This window comes from Bombina bombina, chromosome 4 (genome assembly GCF_027579735.1).
Source record: "Bombina bombina isolate aBomBom1 chromosome 4, aBomBom1.pri, whole genome shotgun sequence".
Classification (NCBI taxonomy): Eukaryota; Metazoa; Chordata; class Amphibia; order Anura; family Bombinatoridae; genus Bombina; species Bombina bombina.
The window spans coordinates 124292461-124316554 of record NC_069502.1 but is presented as its reverse complement, the minus strand read 5'-3'; the positions used below and the strand labels follow the sequence as shown (position 1 = coordinate 124316554).

Below are 24094 nucleotides of genomic sequence, written 5' to 3'. Positions count from 1 at the left end.
TCCACCCACAGCAAAGCTGCTATATAGCTCCTCCCCTAACTGCCATTACCAGTCATTCTCTTGCAAGTCTCAACATAGATAGGAGGTCGTGAGAGTCTGTGGTTTTTTATACTTAGTTTATTTCTTCAATCAAAAGTTTGTTATTTTTAAATGGCACCGGAGTGTGCTGTTTATCTCAGGCAGTATTTGGAAGAAGAATCTGCCTGCGTTTTTTCTATGATCTTAGCAGACGTAACTAAGATCCAGTTGCTGTTCTCACACATTCTGAGGAGTAAGGTACTTCAGAGGGGGAATGGCGTGCAGGTTTTCCTGCAAATAAGGTATGTGCAGTAAAATATTTTTCTAAGGAATGGAATTGACTAAGAAAATACTGCTGATACCGAAGTAATGTAAGTACAGCCTTTAAATGCAGTGAAAGCGACTGGTACCAGGCTGATTGATAGAGATATATGCTAAGGTATGTGCAGTAATATATTTTTCTAAGGAATGGAATTGACTAAGAAAATACTGCTGATACCGAAGTAATGTAAGTAAAGCCTTAAATGCAGTGATAGCGACTGGATCAGGCTTATTAATAGACATACATACTCTTATAAGAATGTGTTTTAAAACGTTTGCTGGCATGTTTAATCGTTTTTTAACATATGTTTGGTGATAAAACTTATTGGGGCATAATTTTTCCACATGGCTGGCTTAAATTTTGCATAGAAACAGTTATAGGGAAGGTAATCCACAGCTCAGCTGTGGCAGTTTTGTTGTGTCTGTTTAAAAAAATGTCGTTTTTTTTTTTTTTTTTTTTTAATCTGTTTTTTGCATTAAGGGGTTAATCATCCATTTGCAAGTGGGTGCAATGCTCTGTTAACTTATTACATGTACTGTAAAAATGTTGTTTGATTTACTGCCTTTTTTTCACTGTTTTTCAAATTTTGACAAAATTTGTTTCTCTTAAAGGCACAGTAACGTTTGTTATATTTGCTTGTTAACTTGATTTAAAGTGTTTTCCAAGCTTACTAGTCTCTTTATTAGTTCTAACATGTATAACATAGAGGAGGCTCTGTGTTTATTATGTTTAAAGCCATGGTGGAACCCCATTTTAGAATGTGTACCAGATGTACTGATTTCATGTTAAACAATAAAGATCATTTTTTGTATTTAAAAACATTATCACCAGAGGATTCTGTCGAGGGGGAAGTTATGCCGACTAACTCTCCCCACGTGTCAGACCCTTTGACTCCCGCTTTAGGGACTCCCGCTCAAATGGCGCCAAGTACATCAAGGGCACCCATAGCGTTTATTTTACCAGAGGATTCTGTCGAGGGGGAAGTTATGCCGACTAACTCTCCCCACGTGTCAGACCCTTTGACTCCCGCTCCAGGGACTCACGCTCAAATGGCGCCAAGTATATCAATGGCGCCCATAGCGTTTATTTTACAAGACATGGCAAAGGTTGTGTATAATACACTGGCAGCAGTATTAGTCAGACTACCTGAAATTAAAGGAAAGCAAAACAGCTCTGGGGGTAGATACAGAGCATACAGACGCTTTAAGAACCATGTCTGATACTACCTCACAATATGCTTAGTCTGTGGGTGATATTTGTGACTCAGGGAAGATGATTTAACCTGATTCTGATATTTCTACATTTAAAATTTATGCTTGAGAACCTCCACTTGTTGCTCAGGGAGGCTTTAGCTGCTCTGAATGAATGTGTACAATCGCAGTGCCAGAGAAATTGTGTAGACTGGATAAATAATATGCAGTGCCGGTGTGTACTTATGTTTTTCCAATACCTAAAGAGGTTTACTAAAATTTTTCATAAGGAATGGGATAGACCAGGTGTGCCGTTCTCTTCCCCTCCTATTTTTTAGAAGAATGTTTTCTAATAGTTGCCACCACACGGGACTTATGGCAGACAGTTCCTAAGGTGGAGAGAAGAGTTTCTACTCTAGCTAAGCGTACCACTACCTCTGGCGAGGACTGTTGTGCTTTTTTAGATCCAATGGATAAAAAATGTTTATTCAACAAGGTTTTATCCTGCAGCCCCTTGCATGCATTGCTCCTGTCACTGCTGCTGCGGCGTTCTGGTTTGAGTCTCTTGATGAGGCTTTACAGGCTCCATTGGATGAATATATTTGACAAGCTTAGAGCACTTAAGCTAGCCAATTCCTTTGTTTTCTGATCCTTTGACTAGACTAACGGCTAAGAATTCTGTTTTTTACTATACTGGCGCGCAGAGCGCTATGGCTTATATCATGGTCAGCTGTCGTGACTTTAATAAATAAGCTACTTAACTTCCCTTCAAGGGGCAGACCCTATTCAGGCCTAGTTTGAAGGAGATTATTACTTATATCACTGGAGGAAAAGATCATGCCCTTCCTCAGGACAGGTCCAAATCAAGGGACAAAAAAGGCCTAATTTTCGTGCCTTTCGAAAATTCAAGGCAGGTGTGGCATCAACTTCCTCTAAGGCAAAATAAGAGGGAACTTTTGCTCAGTCCAAGGCGGTCTGGAGACAACCGGACCTGGAACAAAGATAAGCAGGTCAAGGAGCCTGCTGCTGCCTCTAAAACAGCATGAGGAATGGACCCCTATCTGGTAACGGATCCTATAGGGGGCAGACTTCATTCTTCGCCCAGGCGTGGGCAAGAGATGCCCAGGATCCCTGGGCATTGGAAATTATACCCCAGAGATATCTTCTGGATTTCAAAGCTTTCCCCCCCAAAAAAGGGGAGTTTTTGCCTTTCACATTTATCTGCAAACCAGATAAAGAAAGAGACATTCTTGCATTGTGTACGTGACCCATTCAGTTCCAATAGAGGAACAGGGACACAGTTTTCCTCAAATCGGTTTGTGGTTCCCAAGGAAAGGAAACCTTCAGACCTATTTTGGATCTAAAAAATAGAATTCTATCATTTAAGATGGAAAATATTAGTACCATCTTAACTATGATCCAGGAGAGTCAATAGAGGACTACAATGGATTTGAAGGATGCTTATCCTCACATTACGATGCATAAAGATCACCATCGGTTTTTCAGGTTTGCCTTTCTAGACAGGCATTACCAGTTTGTAGCTCTTTCCTTTGGGTTAACTACAGCCCCTAGAATCTTTATGGAGGTTCTGGGGTCACTTTGGCGGTCCTTAGGCCGCGGGGCATAGAAGTGGCCCCTTATTTAGACGACATCCTGATACAGGCGTCAAACATCCAAGTTGCCAAGTCTCATACGGACGTAGTACTGGCATTTCTGAGATCGCATGGGTGGAAAGTGAACAAGGAAAGAGTTCTCTATCCCCAATATCAAGGGTTTCCCTCCTAGGGATTCTGATAGATTTTGTAGAAATTAAAATTTACCTGACGGAGTCCAGGTTGTCAAAGTTTCTAAATTTCTGCCGTGTTCTTCATTCCATCCGCGCCCTTTGGTGGCTCAGTACATGAATGTAATCGGCTTAATGGTAGCGGCAAGGGACATAGTACCGTTTGCACGCCTACATTTCAGACCACTGCAACTATGCATGCTCAGCCAGAGGAACGGGGATTACACAGATTTGTTCTCCTGTTAAATCCGGACCAAGAAACCAGAGATTCTCTTCTCTGGTGACTATCTCGGGTCCATCTGTCCAAGGGTATGACCTTCCGCAGGTCAGATGGGACAATTGTTACAACAGATGCCAGCCTTTTAGGTTGGGATACAGTCTGGAACTCCCTGAAGGCTCAGGGATAGTGGACTCAGGAGGAGACCCTCCTTCTAATGAATATTCTGGAACTGGGAGCGATATTCCATGCTTTTCAGACTTGGCCTCAGTTAGCAACTCTGAGGTACATCATATTTCAGTCGGACAATATCACGACTGTGGCTTACATTAACCATCAAGGGGGAACAGAAGTTCCCTAGCAATGTTAGAAGTCTTAAAATAATTCACTGGACAGAGACTCACTCTTGTCTAAAAGCTATCCCTATCCCAGGTGTTGAGAACTGGGAGGCAGATTTTCTAAGTCGTCAGACTTTTCATCCGGGGGAGTGGGAATTCCCTCCGGAGGGGTTTGCACAAGATCAAGCAGGAGAGTGCTTTGGTGCTTTTGACAGCGCCTGCGTGGCCACGCAGGACCTGGTATGCAGATCTGGTGGACATGTCATCCTTTCCACCACGGTCTCTGCTTCTGAGACAGGACCCTCTACCTCAGGGTCTTTTCAACCATCTAAATATAACTAATCTGAGATGGACTGCCTGGAGACAGAACGCTTGATGTTATCAAAGCATGGCTTCTCCGAGTCAGTAATTGATACCTTAATACAGGCATAAAAGCCTGTCTCTAGGAAAATTTAACATAAGATATGGTGTAAATATCTTATTGTTATGAATCCAAGGGTTACTCATGGAGTAAAGTCTGGATTCCCAGGATATTATCTTTTCTCCAAGATGATTTTGAGAAAAGGGTTGTCAGCTAGTTCTTTAAAAGGACAGATTTCTACTCTGTCTATTCTTTTGCACAAGCGTCTGGCAGGTATTCTAGACGTTCAGGCATTTGGTCAGGCTTTGGTTAGAACCAAGCCTGTGGTTAAAAATGTTGCTCCGCCATGGAGCTTAAAGCTGGTTCTTAAGGTTCTTCAAGGAGTTCCATTTGAAACTTTTCATTCCATAGATATCAAACTTCTATCTTGGAAAGTTCCTTTTTGGTAGCTATTTCCTCGGCTCATAGAGTCTCCGAGTTATCTGCGTTGCAATGTGATTCTCCTTATCTGGTTCTCCGTACGGATAAGGTAGTCCTGTGTACCAACCTGGGTTTTTACCTAAGGTGGTATCTAACAAGAATATCACTCAGGAGATTGTTGTTCCATTCTTGTATTCTAATCCTTCTTCAAAGAAGGAACGTCTATTACACAATTTGGACGTGGTTCGTGTTTTAAAGTTTTACTTACAAGCTACTACAGATTTTCATCAAACATTCACCTTGTTTGTTGTCTATTCTGGACAGAGGAGAGGTCAAAGGACTTCAGCAACCTCTCTGTCTTTTTGGTTAAAAAGCATAATTCATTTAGCTTATGAGACTGCTGGACAGCAGCCTCCTGAAGGGATTACAGCTCATTCTACTAGAGCTGTGGTTTTCACTTAGGCCTTTTTTAAATGTGGCTTCTGTTGAACAGATTACAAGATGGAGTCTTGGTCTGCGTTTCATACTTTTTCAAATTTAACAAATTTGATACCTTGCTTCTTCGGAGGCTATTTTTGGGAGAAAGGGTTTTTTACAGGCAGTGGTAACTTCCGTTTAAGTACCTGCCTTGTCCCTCCCATCATCCGTGTACTTTAGCTTTGGTATTGGTATCCCATAAGTAATGGATGATCCGTGGACTGGATACACTTAACAAGAGAAAACATAATTTATGCTTACCTGATAAATTTATTTCTCTTGTAGTGTATCCAGTCCACGGCCCGCCCTGTCACTTTAAGGCAGGTAATTTTTCCATTAAACTACAGTCACCACTGCACCCTATGGTTTTCCTTTCTCTGCATGTTTTCGGTCGAATGACTGGTAATGGCAGTTAGGGGAGGAGCTATATAGCAGCTTTGCTGTGGGTGGACTCTTGCAGCTTCCTGTTGGGAAGGAGAATATATCCCATAAGTAATGGATGATCCGTGGACTGGATACACTACAAGAGAAATAAATTTATCAGGTAAGCATAAATTATGTTATATATATATATATATATATATAATCATATTTATATGTTTTTCTGTGTTTTACTGTATATTTAATGTACATATTTAACATTCCAATGTTGTTCATTTACAGGATAATGTCCTTTTATTGTAAATATGTCTATATATATATATATATATATATATATATTTATATATATACTGTATATATATATATATATATTTCCTATAGATATATAAGTATAGATATGTATTTTATGTGAACAGTATCAGATATATATAGAAATATATATTTAATAATAAAAAGTGCATTATTTTCTATCACCTAGATTACGAGTTTTGAGCGCTATAGGGAAAGTAAAGTATGCAACAAAAGTTGCGTTATTTAACCCCTATAGCGCTGCCATTACAAGTTTAAAAAAAACACGGCTTGTGCGGGCGATATGGAGATTTTAGACTCCATACCGCACCAAAAACAAGCGCTAAGTTTGACGTGCTCGTGCACGCTTTCCCCATAGACATCAATGGGGAGAGCCGACAAAAATAGTCTAACACCTGTGATCACGGAAACAAAAGCTCCGTAACGCAGCCCCATTGATGTCTATGGGGAAAAAGAATATACAGTTTAAACTTGACACCCTAACATAAACCCCATGTCTAAACACCCCTAATCTGCCATCCCCGACATCGCCGACACCTACATAATGTTATTGACCCCTAACCTGTCGCTCCCGATATCGCTGCCACCTAAATAAAATTATTAACCCTTAATGTGCCGCTCCCAATATCGCCGCCACTATGCTAAAGTTATTAACCCCTATTCTGCCACACCCCAACATCGCCACAACTATATTAAAGTGATTAAACCCTATTCCACCGCTCCCCGACATCGCTGCAACTAAATAAAGCTATTAACTCCGAAACATCTGGCCTCCCACATCACTACCACTAAATAAACCTATTAACCCCTAAACCGCAAGCCCCCACATCGCAATAACCTAAATTAAACTATTAACCCCTAACCCTAACGTAACCCTAACCCTAACGTAACCCTATAACCTTACAATTATTAACTAAATAAACCTATTAACCCCTAAACCGCCAGTCCCCACATAGCAACAACCTAAATTAAACTATATAATAACCCCTAAACCTAACCCTAAAGTAACCCTAATCATAAACCTAACCCTAACACCCCTAACTTTAACATAATGAAATTAGATCTAAATTAAATTTACAATTATTAACTAAATAATTCCTATTTAAAACTAAATACTTACCTGTGAATTAAAACATAAGCTAGCTACAATATAACTAATAGTTATATTGTAGCTAGCTTAGGTTTTATTTTTATTTCACAGGTAAGTTTGTATTTATTTTAACTAGGTAGACTAGTTAGTAAATAGTTATTAACTATTTACTAACTACCTAGCTAAAATAAATACAAACTTATCTATGAAATAAAACCTAACCTGCCTTACACTAAAACCTACCATTACAAAAAATAAAAAAACCTACCATTAAAAAAACAAACAATGAAATTTTCCAAAAAAATAAAGATTATTCCTATTCTAATTCCCTTTTAAAAAAAAATCCAACCCCAAAAAAAAGCCTAGCCTAGAATAAACTACCAAGGGCCCTTAAAAAGGCCTTTTGGGGGGCCCTTAAAAAGGCCTTTTGGGGGGCCCTTAAAAAGGCCTTGTGTAGGGCATTGCCCTAAGTTAAACAGCTCTTTTGCTCCAAAAAATAATATAAACACCCCTTAACACTATACAAACCTCCACACTCCCGCATCGCAAATACTATTTAAATATTATTAACCCCTAATCTGCCTTCCGCGCACATCGCCCCCACTATACTAAAGTTTTTAAGCCCTACACCGCCGCCACTATAATAAACCTATTAACCTCGAAACCGAAAGCCCCCCACAACAAAATATACTAAACTAAACTATTAACCCCTAAACCGAAAGCCCCCCACATCGAAATAAACTAAATTAAACTATTTACCCCTAAACCTAACAACTCCCTAACTTTATATTAAAATTACAATTTCCCTAGCTTAAATTAAATTAAAACTTACCTGTCAAATTAAAAAAAACTAAGTTTTAACTAACAATTTAACTAATATAATTATTAAACTAAAATTAAACTAACTACTAATTAAAGGGACAGTCTAGACCAAAATAAACTTTCATGAATCAGATAGCTCATGTAATTTTAAACAATTTTCCAATTTACTTTTATAACCAATTTTGCTTTGTTCTCTTGGTATTCTTAGTTGAAAGCTTAACCTAGGAGGTTCATATGCTAATTTCTTAGACCTTGAAGCCCACCTCTTTCAGATTGCATTTTAACAGTTTTTCACCACTAGAGGGTGTTAGTTCACATATTTCATATAGATAACACTGTGCTCGAGCACGTGAAGTAATCTGGGAGCAGGCACTGATTGGCTAGACTGCAAGTCTGTCAAAAGAACTGAAAAAAAGGGGCAGTTTGCAGAGGCTTAGATACAAGATAATCACAGAGGTTAAAAGTATATTATTATAACTGTGTTGGTTATGCAAAACTGGGAAATGGGTAATAAAGGGATTATCTACAACTACACATTAAAAAAATCCTAACACTACTGTAAAAATTACAAAGTATCTAATTACAAAAAATAAAAAATACTAAGTTACAAAAAATAACAAACACTAAATTACAAAAAATAAAAAACGAAATTATCCAAAATAAAAAAGAATTACACCTAATCTAATAGCCCTATCAAAATAAAAAAGCCCACCCAAAATAAAAAAAACCCTAGCCTATGTGGGGCATTGCCCCAAAGATATCAGCTCTTTTACCTATAAAAAAACACAAAGACCCCCCCAGTAAACAGTATGCTTAATTATTTTGAATACATTTTATGAATTTTTAAAAATATTTCACATTTAATAAAGCGCCTTAAGATTACAAAAAAAAATCTAAACCGCAAATTCCAAGGCGCAAAACACATATTTTACAATCCTATGTTCTTCACATAGAAAACATTTAATTTTATTATTAAATATATTTTTATATATATATATATATATATATATATATATATATATATATATATATATATATATATATATATATATATATATATATATATCTGATGCTGTTCATGTAAAATACATATATTTAGGAATAGGTATATAGGTATAGGCAGGGGTGGAAAATTATCACTATAGTTTACTAGCTGGGGGTTAAAAGCTACTAGCCCAGAGAGAAAAAGTTAGTAGTCCACTCAATGTTAAAAATAGGAAAAGTCAAATTTCTAAGTCATCCTCTGCAATTTGTAAGTCGTCTGGGACCACTGGACCATTAGAAATTTCAAGCTCTGGGTATAGGTATGTATAGGTATATCTATCGGGCAGACTTTCTGGGCCTATGGCTCTTATCTGCCGTCAATATCTATGTTTCTATGTTTCTATATATAACTATTTAAGAATAAATAGAATATATTCTTCTATGTGAAGAACATATCAGGTTTAGCGCTCTTGAATATACGTGGTCATGTTCACACGTGAGTATGGGTGTTGTTTTTTTGCGGTTTTGTGCTCCATTGAAGTCTGTGCAAGAAGAAGTTAACGCGGTTGCAGTCATTTGTTTGCACGCATCATTTCTTTTTTGGCTTGTGTGCAAATTTTTTACTTTCAACTCATAATATGAGCGCATCCCAATGCACGTAAAAAAAACCCTCTGTCTAGCAATGTTATTACTTGACCGGGAGCGTTAATTTGTGCTCCACTCATAATTAAGCCCCTAGTCATAATGTTGTAGTTTTACACATTGCACAGCATAACAATACAAGATATGAAACATACTGACGCTCTTCTTTTGTGTTTGTAATTACCTTCCAATAAATAATATTTTGCTGAGAAGAATTGTATTACATTCAAACTGTACTCACCTTCCCATCTTCAAAAGGACACCTGAAAGTCTAAAACAAATTACAGAGACCTCCTGTGGTTGTTATGAATCTGGCAACTGTCCAAGAGCTAAGCCAGAGCTATACAAACCTAAGATTTGAAGGAATGTGAAGTTAAGGAAACCAGTTGACAAACTGAACCACATACATGTGTGATGGAATTCAGCAAAGTATTGATTTCAGCATTGTACTGTAACATTTATTCCTTTAATGGCTTCTAGTTATACATTTTACCAGCTGGGGTTTATTAAATTGTTTACAAAAAGCTTCTTTATCTTTATTTTGTCATTTAAAATCCTGTTCTTGCCTGTTGAAATTGCCATGCTATGTAAACTACAGGTAACAACAGAAATCAGCCTCCAGGTGGTGCAACAAGAGAGATAGTTTAGAAAATGAAAAGGGCTCTTTACAGCTGACAATTTAAATGATTCTCACAATAATCTCAAATAAATCCCAGATCATTTTCAAATCTGTCTTAAATAGATCCCAAATAAATCTCTAGAGGCGAAAATGGTTTCAGATATTTATAAAAATCAAATTTTAAAAAACAGCAACACTATATCAACAGTAATATGATAGCAACAGTGCAATAGTAACAATGTGACTATATCAGTAATTTCAGCACAATTCTCATTATGAGGCCGAATTATCAAGCTGTCAACTGTGCTGCATTAGCTGGCACCAATACGCTCGCCGTGGACCTCAATACGATCTCCATATTTATAAAAAAAAGCCGTCAAAAAGCCGCGCACCAAGTACAGGGCGATGAGCAGCGGACTGTTGTTAACTAACAGTCATCAATCTTGCTGCTATTCTGCTTTTTCCCAACTTTATTTATACCCTGTCACTAAACACCGCCACTAAACTAAAATGTTTAACCCTTATCCTGCCGCTCCCTGACCCCGCCGCAACTAAATAAATGTATTAATCCCTATCCCACCACTCCCTGACCCCGCCGCAAATAAATAAAGTTATTAACCCCTATCCCGACGCTCCCGGACCCCACCGCCACTAAATAAATGTATTAACCGCTAAACCCCTGGCCTCCCACATCACTACCACTTACTAAACCTATTAACCCCTAAACTGCAAGCCCCACACATCGCCATAAACTAAATTAACCTATTAACCCCTAAACCTAACAAGCCGCTAACTTTACATTATAATTACCTCATCCCTATCTTATAATAAATTTCAACTTACCTTTAAAATTAAAATAAACTATATTAAACTATTAATTAACCTACCCTAACTATTATTACTAAAATTACATTAAACTATATTAAACTATTAATTAACCAACACTAACTATTATCCTAAAATTACATTAAACTATATTAAACTATTAATTAACCTACCCTAACTATTATACTAAAGTTACATTAAACTAACAATTAAATTAACTATATTACATATTTAAAAACCTAACCCTTCTCAAGTTATTTAAATCTACTTCAAAAAATTACTAAATTACAAAAAATAACAACTAAGTTACAAATAATAAAAAATCACTAAGTTAAACAAAAACAAAAAACCACAGTATCAAAAATAAAAAAGAATTGCACCTAATCTAAGAGCCCTATCAAAATAAAAAAAGACCCTAGCCTACACTAAACTACCAATAGCCCTTAAAAGGGCCTTTTGTGGGGCATTGCCCCAAAGAAATCAGCTCTTTTACCTGTAAAAATAAAATACAAACACCCCCCAACAGTAAAACCCACCACCCACACAACCAACCCCCCCAAATAAAACTCTATCTAAAAAACCTAAGCTCCCCATTGCCCTGAAAATGGCATTTGTATGGGCATTGACCTTAAAAGGGCATTTAGCTCTTTTACTGCCCAAAGTCCCTAACCTAAAATTAAAACTCACCCAAGAAACCCTTAAAAAAACCTAACACTAACCACCGACGATCCACTTACAGTTTTCAAAGTCCGGACATCCATCCTCATCCAAGCGGCAGAAGTCCTCAGCGAAGCTGGCAGAAGTCTTCATCCAAGCGGACAGAAGTCTTCATCTAGACGGCATCTTCTATCTTCATCCATCCAGCGTGGAGCGGCTCCATCTTCAATACATCCGGAGCGGAGCATCCTCTTCTTCCGATGGTCAACGATGAATGAAGATGGCGTCCCTTATATTCCGATTGGCTGAAAGAATTCTATCAGCCAATAGGATAATATTCTGATCTCCAAGTAATCCTTTATAACACATTTTCATTTCTCAGGTATATGTAGATAAATCTACTGTAGAGATCAAATAAAGGGGACCTGATATAATTAGAAAGGAAAGAAAAAATTATGAAAAAGGAGAAAAAGGAGAATTGAGGGATTATTTCTATTAGCAGAAATACATTGTATTATCTAAAAAGACTTATGAAAACACAAATGTCTAAAAAGCCCTCTTTTTCTAAATAAGGTGGTACATGTTGAACTTCCTAATAAGGTGGTAATTTTAAAAAGTGTTGCTAGCAAATTTAAAGGGAGACGTCCCTGATTTTTCTTTTTTTTCTTTTTCTTTTTTTTTCTTTATTGAGGTTCTGAATAAGGCATACATAAGATATGAACAATGAAACATAATAATATGCAATGTAGGGATTATACAGTATAATTCCAGATAGCAACATAGTACATTTCTAGCAAGAAGAGTCAAAAGCATAGTATTTAAAAAAAAGTGCCTAATAATCTGTGTGCTCCCTAGAAGACAAAAGAGGCCACTCATGGACTTCAGTTATAAACTCATAACAATAGATATGGGGCTATTTCTAGTGGAGAGACCACTTTTGGATCTCTAAATGAGAACCTCTTTTTTTCTTTTTTTTGACATCAATTCAGTAAAGTCATATATAAGCGTTAAAGTTAAGACCACATAGACTATATGGGGTGTGACTAAGCTTAGAATGAAGACATAAGGTTAATAGAAGAGTTGAGGTTTGAAATAAGGCATACAAACTTCTTGAAACCAAGATAAACAATATTTACAATGCAATATCAAAACATAGTAGATAGTATGAAATATATATAACTTGCCATACAATCATTAAGCCTTGCAGTGAACACAAGGGGCCACTTATGGACCACAAACAAGACATAAATAGGGCAGAAGGCTTCTTGGAATATAGGAGACCACTCATGGATCTCACCTGGTAACCTTCAGTTTTATAGTAGAATATTCAAACAGATATGGTAGAGTTACATTAGAGCATTGGAACAAGGAAGTTAAAATAATGTAGCTATTAAACCTCATAATAAGATAAAGATAAATATTTCTGTGCTGACCATCATGGAAAAAAATGCTCTCAGGACATTTTGTGAAACATATTTAAAGCGTAAGTGGCAAATGCATTACTTAACATTAATATATAGTGTCCAACTTAGAGCCTGCAAGGGAAGCATCAATTTTGTCTTTATAACACTTAACCAAACTAGCATTAGCATATAATATACTATACAATAGGATCTCAGGAATGTTAAAGAGCTGTACTTGCTATCTAGCTTAAATATCAGTTAAAAAATTAAAGATAAATTTAAGAAAACAAAAACTTGGGTGTAAGAGAGGCGCTGTAAAACAGCTGAGAGAACCAACAATGGCTAAAAAAGTATGATTAAAAATATCTCAATATGTATAATACAATATATCGTATGAATATCACTATGTATAATAAAAATTCAACATAGAAAGGGATAATATAAACTAGTTTAATAAAAGGCAATAATAAATAACAATAGTAAGTTGTGGCCACAACTAAATAAAATAATGAAAAAAATTAGCAGCATACATTTACAATTCACAATTTTAACGCTATTAAGTAACTAGGACAGTTCAGCGATTTAGTATCACTTAGATAAAGTGCAATACTAAGCCTCCTATAAGCAAATAAGACTGAAACAATTGGCTTGTAATTTCTCCGATAATATCCGTATGTGATTTAAATCTGGTGAGTTAGGGTATCCTTTGTATATGAAAGAGTCCCGTTAAAAGTGTGTAGGCAAATTCCTATTGCGTGTACTGAGTTGAGCTCCGTGAGTTGAAGTTAGTGAGAGACAGGGCAATCTGCTGTGCTGCCGTTCTGTGTTAAAGTGCAAGTGATAGGTAGTTCTTTGTTAAGTGTACTAGTAGATACGTGAATTTCTTTGAATTAGCTTATTTGCAAAAAAGTGACAAATTTTCTTGTTTGAGAATAGTTTATCAATGTGATAGTTATAGAATATTCAGTGTGAATCTTCAGCTGTATGACAGGCTTATTAGCTGTGCTCCCCGGCCAGCGTGTGTGTGTAGATGCGTGGCGGAAGTACTCACAGCTGCTTCACTGTCTGTGACAGCACTGAATCCTTTCTAGTTGCCGTTCGGCTGTTCCGTTGAAAGAATGGACAATGGTCTCCTTGATCTTCCTGGATCCTCCTGGATCTTTCCTGGGTTCTATCGATAGATGATGGGTGACAAATGGAAAGTGTAAACAGACTCCACAGCTTCCTATCTACGCGTTTCAGCACTGTGAGTGCCTTTATTTATATGATTCTTGATAAAGGCACTCACAGTGCTGAAACGCATAGATAGGAAGCTGTGGAGTCTGTTTACACTTTCCATTTGTCACCCATCATCTATCGATAGAACCCAGGAAAGATCCAGGAGGATCCAGGAAGATCAAGGAGACCATTGTCCATTCTTTCAACGGAACAGCCGAACAGCAACTAGAAAGGATTCAGTGCTGTCACAGACAGTGAAGCAGCTGTGAGTACTTCCGCCACGCATCTACACACACACGCTGGCCGGGGAGCACAGCTAATAAGCCTGTCATACAGCTGAAGATTCACACTGAACATTCTATAACTATCACATTGATAAACTATTCTCAAACAAGAAAATTTGTCACTTTTTTGCAAATAAGCTAATTCAAAGAAATTCACGTATCTACTAGTACACTTAACAAAGAACTATCTATCACTTGCACTTTAACACAGAACGGCAGCACAGCAGATTGCCCTGTCTCTCACTAACTTCAACTCACGGAGCTCAACTCAGTACACGCAATAGGAATTTGCCTACACACTTTTAACGGGACTCTTTCATTCACAAAGTATACCCTAACTCACCAGATTTAAATCACATACGGATATTATCGGAGAAATTACAAGCCAATTGTTTCAGTCTTATTTGCTTATAGGAGGCTTAGTATTGCACTTTATCTAAGTGATACTAAATCGCTGAACTGTCCTAGTTACTTAATAGCGTTAAAATTGTGAATTGTAAATGTATGCTGCTAATTTTTTTCATTATTTTATTTAGTTGTGGCCACAACTTACTATTGTTATTTATTTTTGCCTTTTATTAAACTAGTTTATATTATCCCTTTCTATGTTGAATTTTTATTATACATAGTGATATTCATACGATATATTGTATTATACATATTGAGATATTTTTAATCATACTTTTTTAGCCATTGTTGGTTCTCTCAGATGTTTTACAGCGCCTCTCTTACACCCAAGTTTTTGTTTCCTTTATTTGGACTGAGTAGGGAGATATCAGTCTTATTTAGAGAGGCTAAGAGGGTTAGACTTAGTCCAGACTCTTGTTTTTTGAAAGATAAATTTAAGGGTCTGTCATTAAACTCCAGTAGATCACAGACTCTGATAGCAATTCCTGCCAGGAGTAAAGGGACGGAGATAGTGTGTGAGGGTTTGCCGCTGAATACTATAAGGAATCTATAGTTGTGGTCTCTCAAGTCTCCCCCTAACTAATTAGTAAGCACAAACAAAGATGAAGACCACCACCAAATTCTTTCTTCAAGCAGCTTTATTCAGCTTGAGGAGTAGCCAGACCATAAAGATTCAAACAACAACGTCTCGGACACAGTCCTTAGTCATGTATGGCTAAACTGTACATAGAATCAACCTTAAATACTACACAAGCCCCACCCCCACACCTGTATACCTGCACAATACAAATCAACCCCTTACAACCTATTGTTAACACACAGGTAAGGTATAATAAGGACACAACTGTATATTTGAGTCCCATTTAAGCTAAACATAGCTAATAATACATATTGGAATACAATCATGCATATTTATACAAAAAGCAAAAAAGCAGAAAAAATCCAGAACCATCTGAAACAGAAAAGAAAAAATAATTAAACAATTATCAATAGTATGTAGTTAAAGGAAAACAGAAAGGTCAAAATCCCTATTCATCCCATTTGGATATAGTGTCCCCAATGTGTTAATCCAGAACATTTCTCTACTTTTAAGAATTTTTACCCTGTAATAGATAAGGATATTGCAAAATTTATTTTAGAATCTGAGGACATAACTCCTGTCCTTTACACACTCCCCAAAGTGCATAAATGCTTAACTTCTCCCCCTGGACGCCCCATAGTAGCTGGAATGGGTTCCATTTTATCTAAAGTTTCTATTTTTTTAGATAGAGCTCTGAGACCCTTAGTACTTTCTAATTCTTATATTCAGGATACAAGTGACTTTATAGTAAAATTGCAGAATCTGTCTATTGATGGAGACAAGTCTGGATGTAGCATCATTATATACCTCCATTTCTCATGAAGCAGGTATTGGGGCGGTTGCTAAGGTTTTTAGTCAGAATTCCACCTTTTCACCATTACAACAAGAATTTTTAATCCAGTTATTAAATATTGTACTTGGTTGCAACTATTTTCTATTTGGTGATAATTATTATCTTCAACTATCTTCAACTTCAGGGGACCGCCATGTGTTCCAATGTCACCCCTACATACGCCAACATCTATATGAATATCTTTGAGGAATATTTTGTTTATAATCATCCATTATTTTTACAATATGGCGCCACCTGGTGGCGATATATAGATGATATCTTTGGCGTATGGTTGGGCGACATTGGGACCCTGGAGAGTTTTATTAATGATTTAAATTCTGCTACTAGTAGGATTAATGTAGAAACAAATGGAGATGTGGCTCTCCGTGGTTGTATACCTGGATAGCACTCAAATTCCCTATGTTGTGGAATTAGAACGCACTACTGCGTGTTGATAGGGAATATAATTGCTTCATATTACTTGGAGGAGATTTTCTTAGATTCATCTCCTAACTCAAATGGATATGCGTGGTGCTGTGTACAGTGACTTAATGTAGAAACAAATGGAGATATGGATCTCCGTGGTTGTACACCTGGATAGCACTCAAATTCCCTATGTTGTGGAATTAGAACCTCTGTTACAAGAGGCGGGTACACTGAAGAAATAAATTAAAATATAACTTTTATTAGGACTTTATTAAAAAATGGAAGGACAATTACATTTAAAACTACAGGCAATGAATATCAACTTAGATTAAAGCAGCAGAGTGATATCCTACTAAGTATCGATTGCTAGTTACTAATAATAGTCTAGGTCTTTATATACAGACCTAGGATGTAATGTAAATCCATAGCCTTAAGACAGACTATTATCAGTTTCCAGGTAAAAAGGCGCAGGAAGTGGGAGGGTTCAAATTAAAATTCAAGTCAGTGGTTGAATTGTGTTGGTAACGTGAATATAGTGATTATGGTATATAGTTATATACCATGTACATAGATTATTAGTAATGTGTTATATTTAAAAAGAAGGTTTTTATCTTAACATTGACAAAATATGACAGGTTGGGCTGGAAATAGTCCAATCATTACGGCTAAATCCAGTAAATCATTTATTTCAAAATACCCATTGATATAGCCGAGCCACTCGGCAAAACATGTCAGGGGAGGTTGGGAGAAAATGGGCTCCTTAAATTTGTGGTTTTTAACTTAATATAGCAGGAATCGACAGAATAACTAATCAACTTGCATCTTAGTTCATTTTACTAGTCACTTTGTGACTTAGAACTTATTTAATCTTTAGTAATACTTAACGTAATGCAGAGTTATGACTCACTCAGACAGCCGCAAGTGAGCCTACAGCAATACCAAGCAGTGTGGGATTTAGAAGTAAAAATTCAATATTAGCAGAATTGGCACGAATTAAATCGGTTGTAATTTAACTGTTGGTTCCCCAAGGACGGACATTAACTAACCTAAGTATTTTTGCTCTTACTATGGAGAGCTAGATAAGCGTTTTTACAGGTTACATATTATATAGGTGTTTTTGATTTGACAAGCTTGAATCGTAGCTCTCATTTTGCTTCATATAGGGAGCAAATTACGACTCTTAGCAAGCAATTATACATAGTATGTAGTGATTGAACAATCCATACTTCATATGAAATATAGACTTTTTGAGCGTATTTCAGATACGTGTCATAAGTACAATTCTAGTAATATCTAGACTGAAAATACATAGATCAGTTTTGTGTTATTCACCAAAACCAACTAGTAGAAACTAGCAGTTTTATAAGTGGTGCTAAATCTGCACGGTCTTGAGACTGAAAATATTAGAACTGGTTTTCAGCATCACCTAATTTAATACTATAAACTGCTTTAATAGGTTTCGTTTAAACCGAATATTTGAATTAAAACACTATCCGGTTAATACAGTAGTAATGGAACCTAATCCAATATATTGAGTTATTACCAAGGTGTTAATTTAAATCTCAGTCATAACGTTATTGAAGGCTGAGGGATCACCTTTAAATATATATGTGGAAACAGTGTATTATTGGTGAAATATACATCATAGCAGTTACTGTTGGTTTCTCTTATATAGTCAACATTGAAATAAATTATTTACTGGATTTAGCCATAATGATTGGACTATTTCCAGCACAACCTGTCATATTTTGTCAATGTTAAGATAAAAACCTTCTTTTTAAATATAACACATTACTAATAATCTATGTACATGGTATATAACTATATACCATAATCACTATATTCACGTTACCAACACAATTCAACCACTGACTTGAATTTTAATTTGAACCCTCCCACTTCCTGCGCCTTTTTACCTGAAAACTGATAATAGTCTGTCTTAAGGCTATGGATTTACATTACATCCTAGGTCTGTATATAAAGACCTAGACTATTATGAGTAACTAGCAATCGATACTTAGTAGGATATAACTCTGCTGCTTTAATCTAAGTTGACATTCATTTCCTGTGGTTTGAATGTAATTGTCCTTCCATTTTTTAATAAAGTCCTAATAAAATTTATATTTTAATTTATTTCTTCAGTGTACCCACCTCTTGTAACAGTGTTTCTAATTCCACAACATAGGGAATTTGAGTGCTATCCAGGTGTACAACCACGGAGATCCATATCTCCATTTGTTTCTACATTAAGTCACTGTACACAGCACCACGCATATCCATTTGAGTTAGGAGGTGAATCTAAGAAAATCTCCTCCATGTAATATTAAGCAATTATATTCCCTATCAACACGCAGTAGTGCCATTGGGCCCCTTGTGCTGTACTAGTAGGATTAAGTTTAAACTGATGTGGAGTGAGGAGAGTGTGGTCTTTTTGGATACTCGGGTATCAAAAACCTTACAAGGTTTATCTGTGGATTTATATAAAAAGGATACAGACTGCAACACTCGCCTCCACTACACCAGTGCCCATCCCCCATCTCTTCTCAGATCCTTACCTAAGAGCCAGTTCCTTCGGGTAAGACAGATCGTGTCAAATGAAAATCTGGCTGAAAAAAGACTGAGAGAGATGGGTGATCGCTTTTTAGCCAGGGGTTACCCTAGGGACCTAATTGAGACTGAGTTAGGGAATGCCCTTGCCACATCTAGACAGTCCCTTTTAATTAAAAAAAACAGTGTGGAAAAAGAAAAATCTGACAGATTGGTTTTTATTAGCCAATACTCTCCTTTAAGTTTTTAAAAGTACAAAAAAATTTGCTTAAACACTGGCATGTCTTGCAGACTTGTGAATCCGATGTTTTGGAATTTTGTAAACCCTTTATGCCCGCCTATAAAAGAGGCAGAAATTTTAAAGATTCATTAGTTAGGGCAGACATTGGCCCTCTTAAAAAGAGGGTGGTACAGAGCTATATAGGCAAGAAAAATTGGGGTAATTTCCCCTGCCTAGGTTGTTCTAACTGCAACAGTATGATTAAAGGCCCCACCTTTAGCCATCCTAGGACTGGTTATAAATTTTCTATTAAAGATTACTTTACATGTAATACAGAATTTGTCATTTATATGATTAAGTGTCCATGTGGTTTGTTGCTACGTAGGGGAGACCACCTGTAGTATCCGTGAACGTATTGTTCAACACAAGAGCAGTATTAGGACTAAGAAATTGGATGCACCAGTAGCACATCATTTTTTATCTGCTGGACATAACCTTAATCAGTTGAGATTTCAGGTCCTAGAACATATTCCAATTCCTAGAAGGGGTGGGAACAGGGTTAAAATTCTTAAAAGTAGAGAAATGTTCTGGATTAACAAATTGGGGACACTATATCCAAATGGGATGAATAGGGATTTTGACCTTTCTGTTTGCCTTTAAGTACATACTATTGATAATTGTTTAATTATTTTTTCTTTTCTGTTTCAGATGGTTCTGGATTTTTTTTTTGCTTTTTTGCTTTTTGTATAAATATGCATGATTGTATTCCAATATGTATTATTAGCTATGTTTAGCTTAAATGGGACTCCAATATACAGTTGTGTCCTTATTATACCTTACCTGTGTGTTAACAATAGGTTGTAAGGGGTTGATTTGTATTGTGCAGGTATACAGGTGTGGGGGTGGGGCTTGTGTAGTATTTAAGGTTGATTCTATATACAGTTTGGCCATACATGACTAAGGACTGTGTCCGAAACGTTGTTGTTTGAATCTTTATGGCCTGGCTACTCCTCAAGCTGAATAAAGCTGCTTAAAGAAAGAATTTGGTGGTGCTGCTTCATCTTTGTTTGTGCTTACTTGTTGGGTTTTGGCAGGAACCTGGTTGCTGGCACACCTCTACATATTCCCTGTTTGTGCTGGATACTTGAGACTGTTCATTGTCCTAACTAATTAGTAGGTACATTATGGTTATATTATAGAGGCTAGATTAATCAGCGTAATAGAGGGGTATACTATGATAGGAGTTATTATAATTACCTCAATTGGGGATGTAGGTCTGCAAAAACAGCATCATTGATTAGATTAAAGGTGCGTACATACTCTGCTTAAACTAAGTATTGCTCCAAGTCCCCTGCAAAATGTAAAGGTTAGCCCTGAAACTACGCTCATAGTGCACCGCCCCGGCTGCAGACAGTGCAGTACCGCGCAGCAGGTTAATAATAGCAGTAGGATGAGCACTGAAAAAGTCCCAATGTCGAGATAAGTATGAGCACAAATAGAACTGTGTATGGAAGTAAAGCATTGAGCATAGTTCTGTTTGTTCCCCGCAAGTCACAAACCTGACCAACTCCGGTGCGAGTCCCCTTGAGAGAGTCATAATGCCGAGCCAGCTGCAGGGTCATCAAAAGTATAAGCCATAAAGATGTGATAGCATAAAGGCAGCGTCCCCGCTCCCGGCTATCCTCCCACTTGAACAGCGGCAGCAGATCTGTGTATCGAGGGAGCCTTGTAAACGGCAAAGTCTCTAGGGAGTATACTTTCCATGTACATGCTTCTTCTCGAACATCGGGCGCTCCCTCAGTTGGGGCTCTCTTACTTTTGTTTTCCCCAGTAGGTAAAAAGGCTGATTGAGTCTCTGCTGTTGCATCCCTGCTGATCCGTACCCGAGCTGTGCTGTTGAACAGTTTCCCATTCGGTCTTCAGTCGCGATCGCTATGTTTCCTGTCGCAGGCTTCGTGAAGACAGGTGCCTGTTTCTCAAAGTGTACCAGGGTAGTTACACAGCGCTGGGGCCCCAAAGCGCTATTGTTCAGATGCACTGCTAGCACAGGAATGACTCCAGTTATTTGCTGGGATGTTTGTAGACCCTCAGGGTAAAATGCAATGCTTAGCGTTTTTTCTAGGGCAGCATGGTGGTCTGATAGCAGATTGCGCAATGCTTCTAAAATGTTAATGGTACACTCCATGTCCGTATTGGTCTTCTATAGAAGAGATTGAAGTCAACACATTGAATAAAGTAGTATAGATGCACTCACGGTGCTAACTTACGACAGGAGCCCGAGAGCGTCCTGCCGGGGGTATCTCACGTGGCTGATGGTAGAGGCCACAACTTCAAAATAGCTCCGGGCTCTGAAGCCAGCAGCGATCCCGGCGAAATTGGTATATGTGGATAGGTTTTCTTTAGTATATGTTAGGTATACCAATCTCAATCCCAGATGCTTCTTATATAGAGTGATATCATGCAGATTTTACAGGAAAGCTGGAGCAGCTTGCAGAAGTGCGACCAGTCATGGCCGCTGCCTGGAAGTTCCCCCGACGTCCCTGATTTTAAAACATATTCGGCTAGATTACGAGTTGTGCGTTAGGGTAAAAATGCAGCGTTAAGAGGTCCTAACACTGTTTTTTTACGCCAGCTGGTATTACGAGTCTTGAAGGTTTAGGGTCACCGCACACTTCTTTGGCCTTACCGCAAAACGACTTACGTAAACTTGGTAAAGTCTTTTTTCTATGGGACTTCCATAGCGCTGATATTACTAGTCTGTCCTGGGAGGCCAAAAAGTGAGCGGTACACCCTACCCCATCAAGAGTCCTAACGCATTTAAAAGTCAGTAGTTATGAGTTTTATGGTACAATGCCGTAGCATAAAACTCATAACTAAAGTGCTAAAAAGTACACTAACACCCATAAACTACCTATTAACCCCTAAAACCGAGGTCCTCCTGCATCTCAAATACTAAAATAAACATTTTAACCACTAATCTGCTGCTCCGGACACAGCCGCCTCCTAAATTATATGTATGAACCCCTAATCTGCTGACCCCAACATCGCCGACACCTACATTATATTTATTAACCCCAAATCTGCCGCCCCCAATGTCGCCACCACCTACCTACACTTATTAACCCCTAATCTGCCGCCCCCAACGTCGCCGCCACTATAAACATATTAACCCCTAAACTGTCGCACTCCAGCCTCGCAAACATTAGTTAAATTTTATTAACCCCTAATCTGCCGTCCCCAACATCGCCGCCACTATAATAAACATATTAACCCCTAAACCGCCACACTCCCGCCTTGCAAACATTAGTTAAATATTATTAACCCCCTAATCTGCCAGCCCTAACTTTGCTGCCACCTACCTACATTTATTAACCCCTAATCTGCCGCCCCTAACATCGCTGCCACTATATTAAAGTTATTAACCCCTAAACCTAAGTCTAACCCTAAACCTAACACCCCCTAACTTAAATATAATTACAATAAATCTAAATAAATATTACTATCATTAACTAAATTATTCCTATTTAAAACTAAATACATACCTGTAAAATAAACCCTAAGCTAGCTACAATATAACTAACAGTTACATTGTAGCTCGCTTAGGGTTTATTTTTATTTTACAGGCAAGTTTGTATTTATTTTAACTAGGTAGAATAGTTATTAAATAGTTATTAACTATTTAATAAATACCTAGTTAAAATAAAGAAAAATTTACCAGTAAAATAAAACCTAACCTAAGTTACACTAACACCTAACACTACAGTATAATTAAATAAATTAACTAAATTAAATACAATTACCTACATTAAATTAAATTAGCTAAAGTACAAAAAAAACCCACTAAATTACAGAAAGTAATAAACAAATTACAGAAATTTAAACTAATTACACCTAATCTAATAGCCCTGTTAAACCCCCCCCCCCCCCAAAAATAAAAAAAACCCTAGCCTAAACTAAACAACCAATAGCCCTTAAAAGGGCCTTTTGCGGGGCATTGCCCCAAAGTAATCAGCTCTTTAACCTGTAAAAAAAAATACAAACAACCCCTTAACAGTAAAACCTACCACCCACACAACCAACCCCCCAAAATAAAATACTAGCTAACAAAACCTAAGCTCCCCATTGCCCTGAAAAGGGCATTTGGATGGGCATTGCCCTTTAAAGGGCAGTTAGCTCTTTTGCTGCCCAAACCCTAATCTAAAAAATAAAACCCACCCAATACACCCTTAAAAAACACCTAACACTAACCCCCTGAAGATCGACTTACTGGGAGACGTCTTCATGCAAGCCGGGCAGAAGTGTTCCTCCAGACGGGCAGAAGTCTTCATCCAAGCCGGACAGAGTGGTCCTCCAGATGGGCAGAACTCTTCATCCAGACGACATCTTCTATCTGCATCAGCCAATAGGATTTTTTCTACCTTAATTCCGATTAACTGATAGAATTCTATCAGCCAATCGAATCTAAGGGACGCCATCCTGGATGACGTCACTTAAAGGTACCTTCATTCTGTTTTAGTCGTCAGATGAAGAGGATGCTCCGCGTCGGATGTCTTGAAGATGGACCCGCTCCACGCCGGATGGATGAAGATAGAAGATGCTGTCTGGATAAAGACTTCTGCCCGTCTGGAGGACCACTTCTGCCCGGCTTGTATGAAGACGCCTCCCGGTAAGTCGATCTTCAGGGGGTTAGTGTTAGGTTTTTTTAAGGGTGTATTGGGTGG

General features: G+C 37.5%; 1 protein-coding gene across 2 annotated transcripts in view; it reads right to left on the bottom strand.

The window, feature by feature from the left end:
- TP53I3 (tumor protein p53 inducible protein 3) overlaps window positions 1-24094 on the bottom strand; it is a 151819-nt gene that overhangs the window by 104130 nt on the left and 23595 nt on the right. The window lies entirely within an intron of this gene.